An 8,692-nucleotide genomic window follows, 5' to 3' on the forward strand; every position below is an offset into this window, starting at 1 on the left:
TTTATAGTCCAGCAGTCTTTTATTTATTTTTATTTTTTTGGGGTCCGGTCGTGGGGCCTGAACTCTGGGCTTGGGCGCTGTCCCTCAGCTTTTCAGCTCAAGGCTAGCGCTCTACCACTTGAGCCACAGCACCACTTCCAGGTTTTTTCTTTTTGCTTATGTGGTGCTGAGGAATCAAACCCAGGGCCTCATGCATACAAGGCAAGTGCTCTACCACTGAGCCACCTTCCCAGCCCAGTCTTATTTTTTAACATTTCTTAGGCCATGAATTCATAGGGAATAGGTTCCAATAGCTCAAGCTCCTTTCCATTGGTTCTCACAAAATGTGCTTCTCTGGGTGGAGCAGGCTGGTGCTTCAGTTGAACGCAAGTTCCTTTCTCTTTGGCTTCCTTCTTTTTCTGGTCATTTTCTTTCACTCATTTCAGGAAGCTATCTCAGCTTTTAGAGTGTTTAATATGCTCAATTCGCACATTAATCCTCTTGGCAAGGATCTTGCCCTTAACTTGCTTGTTCACAACAATGCCAACAGCATGCTGGGTAACATTATAGACTCTTCCAGTTTTGCCATGATAACATTTGTGGGGCATTCCTTTTTGAACAGTACCCATTCCCTTGATGTCTACAATATCACCCTTCTTGTAGATTCTCATGTATGTGGCCAAAGGAACAACTCCATGTTTCCGGAAGGGCCTAGAGAACATATATCGAGTACCTCTCTTCTTTCTCTTTAAGACATGAATGCACAACTGTTTGTTCATCATAGCATTAGTCAAAATAGTTACATGTGGAGCCAACCTAGGTGCCCATCAGTGAATTTTTTTAAATGTGCTATTAATACGAAATGAAATTTAATTCAGCCATAAGGAAGAGTGAAATCTTGTCATTTGCAGAAACATAGATAGAACTGAAAGACATTATGCTACAGAAAATAAACCAGAAGCAGAAGACAAGTACCAAACATTCTTCCTTATGAAGAAGTTAAAAACAAACTAAAGTTAACCTGAATGTAGAATAGTGATTCCTAGTGAATGGAAAGAGAAAGGAAAGTAGATAAAGGGAGGCTAGATTTGATTAGTGGACACATGTATGTATGTATTGAGACCAACAATACATAAAATTAATACATGTTAGTCAAAATTTATAATAAAAATTGATAGGCTGGAAGTTCTCTCAAGTGGTAGTGTGCTTGTCTAAAAAATTTAGAAAAAAAAGGTTAACAATAAGATATGTCTTTCCATCTTTGGATCCCAGTTTCTGGCAAAGAATCTACCATATAAACTAGGTTATCTTTAATGAATTAAGCTAAACCTCATCATCACCCCCCAAAGACATGTATAATAAGCCAGTGATATGATCATTAGAAGCAATTAATGACACAGATTAAGAGGTATTATTATCCAACAGGACATTCAGTATATAAAAGTTCTGGCAGGTGCCAGTGGCTACTCAGGTGGCCTGACCCTCTAAGGATCATGGTTCAAAAGCCATCCTCCAAAGGAAAGGTCAATTTAATTTCCAATTAAATACCAAAAAAGCCAGAAACAGAGCTGTGGCTCAAGTGGTAGAGTACTAGCCTTGACCACAAAAAGTCAGGGACAGTTCCCAGGCCAGAGTTCAAGTCCTAGAACCAGCACAAAGAGGAGTGGGGGAAGGGAGGTAGGGAAGAAGGGAAAGAATTCTAGTGTGCCATCCTTGTGAGTGACATTGCTCATGGAAGGATTTAACCATAGGTGCCTATGTGTACGGGTGATGATGTTATTAAATTTGAACCAGAAGCTGATACAGCATCTTTGGTTCTACTGAATAGGAAGCTATTTTCAGTTCAGACCTAAAATTATTCTACTTCTCCAAACAATGCAACAGATCACAGCAACTGGCCAGAGCAAGTAGATGCTGGAGACAGGCAAGAGCTACAAAGAGAAAAAAAACAGTTCCCAGATAGTAATTAATAAGTAATGAAAGGCAATTTATAGACTATAATGAAAGGAAGTAATTTCATTAACTTACATTAAAATAATATATGACTGAACAAAAACTAAGTAAATGTTGAGAAATTTTGACAAATGAAAGTTAAATTCTAGGTTGGCACCAATAATCGAAGAGATTGAGACCTGGAGGATCATGGTTTATAGCAAGCCTGGGAAGAATCAGTAGATTCTACCTCCAAAATAACCAGCAAAAAACTCATGTAGTAGGGTGCCAGTCAAGCAAGAAAATTGAGCAAGCTCAACACCCTGAGTTCAAGTCCTGATGCTGCCCTCTTCAGCCAAAAAGAGATCAATTCTATGATAGACCATTACCACTTATTTGATTTAAAGTTAAAAATGAAATGATACTAGCTCACTGAAGGCACTGTCACTCAGAACCATCCTAAGCCTGCTGTAATTAATGCACTGCAGTACTGGCCCGCCTCTTTACTTCCACCACCCACACAGTCATAATCTTATATGTAGGCATGGGAATGCTAATGTGATCTCCCTACTCTTCAAAGGGGAAATTCGCTAATTCCTCAAGATTTCAAATTTGTTACTTCAAATTCTGTCAAAATCTTAGACTAGAATACTTTCTCAATGCATATGTCAGTTTATTTTGTTTGAGCAGCAAAAAGATTCAGGTGCAATTAGACATTTATTGATTATTATTATATCATTTCCCTCACAGCAGTATATGTGAGACTAACATACATGTATAAATGTTCTGTAGATGTTACTTTGCATTGGTTTGAAAAACAAAAGATGGTTTTGAAAAATGCAAGGTGAATGCAATTCCCAGTGGTTCATTGTCATATAAAGCTTCTAATAGTACTAGTCAAATAGAAAGCATATTTGCAATTCTGACAAAATACATAACTTATATATCACTTATTTGAACGCATAACCTGTACTTTCTCCCTATCTCCCACATAGTAAGACAAAATTATCTTTCAATGTTAAAGATATTTTTCTTTTATTTCATTGTGCCTGTTTATTTATTTCATTTAAATGTTCCCAGTACCTAATGATATTCAAGGGGGAAAAATAGCTTCATTCAAACTCTAAAATCACCTTTAAAAATGTGTCCTCCAAAAAAGAGTTGACTCTTATTTCTTAATCCCAAACAAAACATTGAACCATTTATTGACTTGAATTATATTGTGAGTTCATCAGAAAGCTATTTTGTTTTAACAATACATTCCATGGGAGCAGTATTAAAGTTTTTTCTTGGCAAAAATGATTTGTCATATTTAATGTGATAAAACTTTGAAATGTAATCATACTTTTGTTCATAGATTTAAAAGAACACACTCTTTTTTTCAGAGCATAACTGATGCTTTATCACTTGAGCTTTGCCTCCAGTTTTTACACACTGTCTGGAAGTTTGTATTGATATAAGTCATTATCATTTCCAGGTTTTTTCTGTAACATCTATTTTTCCTAATTATTCACTACAACAAATGTATTTCAGATTAACTGGTCTTTCTAGGTGAGCAAACTATTATTAAAAATTGTTAATAAATTTTTAGTGTAGAATCTCTTTGTGCATGTGACGTTAAATGACTTTTTAGAAATAGATTGTCCAGTTTCAAATGAATAACATCACTGCAGTCCTATTCTCAGTTTATAGTGGGACCAATGGGAGGAGGAGGGGCAAACACACATAAGAGATCATTGTTTAGTTCAGTACTATACTCATACATCTATTTTAGGTAATCATATGCTAAAGATTAAGCTCACAAGTTTTAGGTTATGCCCACATACAGAATGGTTTTGATATTCTTAGTTAGGTATTTGCTTTGGAGGAAGGAGTAACCTTAGAGTGTTTTTAATAAGCATCAATAAAAGAATAAATATCTTTCCTGGAATAGTGGAGTATGGTAAAAGGAAATGCATATTATCCTCATTCCAAGCTATTCCTAGAAATGTTTTACCTGAGTATTTTGGTCAATGGGATTAAGGGGAAGAAAGGAATGTTCTAAGATTTTTGTCCAATGGAAATCAGAGCCTTGTTATTTTATCTAGAAATTTTACAGTCGTTAACTGGTCTGCAATCTTCAGCTTTGTTCTCCAAGACAAGGCAGAACCCTGTGTTCAGCAAGAGGAGGGGGCTTCTGTAACAGGCTCCTTGAACCAAAAGAAGTCATATATTGCTCAGTGTTTATAATGAATATAACCTTCCAGGAGACCTTTATTGGTCCTCACTGAGCTGTGACATGTCCTGAAATTGCATGGTCTATTATCTCTCTTAACAAGACACTCAAATTACAAATCTTATCTGGACATATCATTTCAATTCCATCAACATAAAACATATGCATCAATTGTGTCTTATTTTTTTAAAAATGTGTTAAATCACAGGATTTCAATGGTAAGTTAGCTTCATGCAATGGTACATGTCTGTAATCTCAGCACTTGGGAAATGGAGGCAGAAAGATCACAGTTCCAAGACTCTGTTTCAAAAATCAAACTGAAACAAATCCCTCAAACCAAACATCAAACAACAACAAAACAATAAATGGCTTATGAGACTAAGGGCCTTTGTATCATCAATGTTTTTTCTTCTTTTCTAAGTAATATTCTACATTATGTTTATCTAGTCATTCATTTATGTATTTATTCATTCATTCAACAACAACTATTTCTTGAATTCTTGTTAGGTAAACAGGTCTGTACTAATACCACAAAGCTTCAAAGGTATAAGGTAAGTTACACTCATTAAATATTTAAGTGGCACAAGCCAAAACTAAGACTTAGCACCAAAACATGGGGAAGGGAGTTCAAAATGAAAAGCATCTGTGTGGGCAGTGATGGTCTAGAGAAGCTTCATTGGGAGCTGCCTTAAGTAAAAATGTAAAGTATCTCTCTCCCACAGCCTTCCTCTCAGCATCCCTGACTCTAGATATCTACTGTCCTTGTACAACCTACCTCCCCTCCTTCCTCAGCCACACTTAAATACAAAACCACTGGTTCAATGAACTCCCACAATAAACTTCTCCCCATCTAGCCACATAAGATCTTGTCTCTTCTCTCCTCCTAAAGCTTATTCAATCTCAGCTGTACCGCAGACTATTGACTTCTTTCAGTTTTGTTTTCTGCTAAGAAACTCATATATTAATCACAGGTATAAACCTTTCTGCTATCTTACATTTTCTAGACTAATTCAAACAAATAGTTTGACAATAGTAACATTAGACATTGGCTTAGATATGTTCTACCTGCAGGTGTGCCAGTGCAGTAGGCCAGTTCATGACAATCTGTCTTCAACTGGTTTCCATTAAAAAAAAGGGAAAAGTGTTCACTGAAGTCAGCAAGAGCCTGATCACAGCAAGTTTACCTGAAGAATATACCACAGAGAGAAATCTACAATGAAGTAAGGACAGAAGCTGGAAGAAAAGAAGCTGACCCACAGAGCTGTGGAAATTAAGGCCTCAACCAATCCTAAAAATATCTAGGATGAACTCTCAGCATCTCCAAGTTGGGGCCAGACCATACTTTCTCACTTTATTAGCTAGTCGTTGGCCACAAGCTGCTGTTAGTAGAGAGTGGTTTCTTAGTTAAGGAAGTCCTGTATAGCAGTGACAATGCCACTGAGAAACACAGTATGAGCTTACAGTAGCCAATATGCTCAGTATGTATAGAAGTATTATTCCCGAAAAGAGAATCCAAGAAAGGCCCAAAGTATGAGGTATGATCAGGGAGACTCTAGTAATATTATTAACTCCCAAGTTTAAAACAAAATTTCCCATATTACTATGTTGGTCTCAATTCCTTTATACTTAGCCTATATTTATTTACATTCTCTGATCAATAAACTAAATTTGATGACTCATGATGGTTTGTCTTAGTCAGCTTAATGTGGTTCCCAGGTGACAGTGATATAATGTAATGATCTCTCCAGAAAGCCTAAATGATGCTAGGAGGTTCTGAATCATCCTTTCTTAGGGACACAGAGAACATTTAATTTGAGACTGCTGTTAAAATTATGAGACTACTCACATACAATTTCAGGCTTTAAACTTAAATTCAGGTTTGTTCAACTCTCATATCTTCAGGAGACAATTGAATTGAATTGAATTGAATTGAAACTCTAGCCTTGTAATGAGGCAAGACATTTGGTCTTTATGAAATCTAGACATTTATATACATAAAGGGAAAAATCACTCTGAGCAACCATGATTTTACAAATCCTGGACTGCTCAAGTTAGCAATAGGATTTCATTCTTTTAATTTACTACAATATAAATGTTAATTTATCATGCTTTACTTTTAAAAGGGGATGTCACAAAGAAAAAGGGATCCTTATTTTAGAACAGGTAATTTAACATAGTACCATTTCATATGAAATGTTCACATTCTACCTTCTACAAAAAATAACTAGTGTTGAAATAAAAAAAATACATCCCACTGGGCCACCAAAAGTTATATCTTCTCATCCAGCCTAAATGTTCTAAGTTGAGTATCTAATCTGTTTAGACACACTTTTTCGAATCATTGTACTTTTGAGAAATATTCAAAGTTAGCATTTGTGACTTCTTAACATTTTGAAATTCAAATTGTACTGTATATCAATTATATCAAAGCATGAACTCTTTGGACAGCTTCAACCTGGATGACTTTGAAATGTAACTGAGGAAGATGAAAAGCCATGAAGGCTGGCTATATCCCAATAAGCATCACATGTGCCAGTTATAAAAACTGACTCTACTCAGAGTCTGATACTTCTGTTAATGTCACTGGCAATTGTATGGAGACTGTTGTAAACTCCCTGGAAATGAGTAAAAAAACATTCTTAGTAACCAGTCTCTACATTTCCATAGCACAATTTAAGACAACTTGGATTTCAAAGCATGAGTCTCAAACTAAAAAGTCACATGTCCTTCCTTATACTACCCATTCATTTGGAGGGACACAGCACTGCTTATGACAACATTATTAACCCTCTTTTGTGAAAGAAAACTAATTCCTCCAAAGTTGTGTGTACAACCAAAAATGCAAGGAAATGCATAAATTAGAACTGAAAGGAAAAATAAAGGTTAGATTCTTATCTCTCTTTGTATAGATTTGCCTGAAATTAAATCTAGGTGTGAAGAAATATGGGAAATATTAGATGGTTTGCAAATAATTTATCCTTCCCAGATTAATCTGAAATACTAATGAAAACAGGTCCTTTTGTCTTTCCTTTAGAGCTTTTAAATGGCAGGATGTTCATAACAATGCTTAATACTTAAATAACACCTTTCTTCTTCAAAGAGTTTAAAATACAGTAACTACCTATTATAATTGGTTGCTAGCTGGGCAGAAGAGTTCCTTGTCACAAACCCAACTCAACTGTTGAATGTCACATGTTAAAGTACAGTGACATTGAAAAACAGGGAACAAATAGTTCAATTATCTTGATTCCTGTACTGTGACTGGTTAAACTCCTGAACCCTTGTATAGCCTTTAAGATCCACCATATTTTCAATAAAATTTAATATGTGCTTAGTGTAAAAACAAACTTCAGACAATGAAGATGAGTGAATTTAGTGAATCTAGTTAGTAAGTTGTAATGGTGGCTTTATAACCCTTATTAGTTCTTTGCTTTTAAGAAATGCAGTAAGTCACAGTAGAATACTGGAATTTCAAATCTTGAATCAGTTCTGGCATAACTACATATACACAATCAATCTAGCAAGAAAACACAGCAAAATCTATTTAAATTCTATAATCTCATCACATTAAAAAAATATTATTAAAGCTGCCGTCTACTCTTAAGCAAGATGGCTTGGTTTCCATTTTAACAGCCCAAATGTTTATTAAAATGTATTAACCTAATCTGGCCATTCTTTTCTTCAGAATTTTCCTTATTTGTATATTTATTCATGCAGTAATGGTGGGTTGAGAGTATGTTATCTGAACAGTCTATGTTAAGAGGAGGGTGAAGCATATTTATTTTAAAAGGAAAAAAAGCCCAAAGACCTGGCTCCTTTTTCCTCATTTTGGGCTCATTTAATTTCTAAAATTATGAGACATTATTACCAGTAAATGGAGGAAATATTTATACAAGTATTCAGAAAATAAAGTCCTTTAAAGATCTCAGATTTCTCATTTCATTTATAAATGCAACATTTCACAACATATTCTAGCTCAAGTTAACTTACACATTTATTTTTCATACTACTTGAGCCTTTCTACTCTCTTAAGAAGCCAATTATCTCATAATATAATACTTCATATAAGGTGAATTCTGCTTCTTTGAGAAGCATGTTTAGAAAATAGTTGAAAAAGCAATTGTAAAGTGCTTAATAGGTAGTAAATTTCTATTTCAATGAACTCTTCTAAAATACAGAGGGTATTTCCCCTGTTGTATGTTCATACGCCTACCTCCCTCCCTTTAAGGACAAAAAGGACTATTGCCTCTCCAAGAACTTTCTTGACCCTATGGACTAGAGTGACTATCTCCCATAGCATAGAACTCTATGGCGTTTGTGCATGTGTTATGTACATACAAGACATACATGTAAGACAGAGCCAGATTGGCTACCTTGTTGTCTGAATCTATTTGATCTTCCAAAGTATATTATGAATGTTTGAAGGGAACATTGTCTTTCTTATATTTCATTCATTTGTCAAGTCCTGTCCCACAATTTCAGGGAGTTCCTTTAACACAAAAGCTAAAGAAGTTGCAATGCAATATACTTGGTGTTTTTTAGTATGTGTTCTCTTTAGAACTCAAT

At 35.2% G+C, this 8,692-nt stretch overlaps 1 pseudogene; it reads right to left on the bottom strand.

The window, feature by feature from the left end:
• Positions 1-253: 253 nt before the first annotated feature.
• LOC105982160 lies at positions 254-758 on the bottom strand (annotated as a pseudogene).
• Between the last annotated feature and the right edge of the window lie 7,934 nt (positions 759-8,692).

The sequence above is a fragment of the Dipodomys ordii genome, unplaced genomic scaffold (genome assembly GCF_000151885.1).
Source record: "Dipodomys ordii isolate 6190 unplaced genomic scaffold, Dord_2.0 Scaffold1, whole genome shotgun sequence".
Classification (NCBI taxonomy): domain Eukaryota; kingdom Metazoa; phylum Chordata; class Mammalia; order Rodentia; family Heteromyidae; genus Dipodomys; species Dipodomys ordii.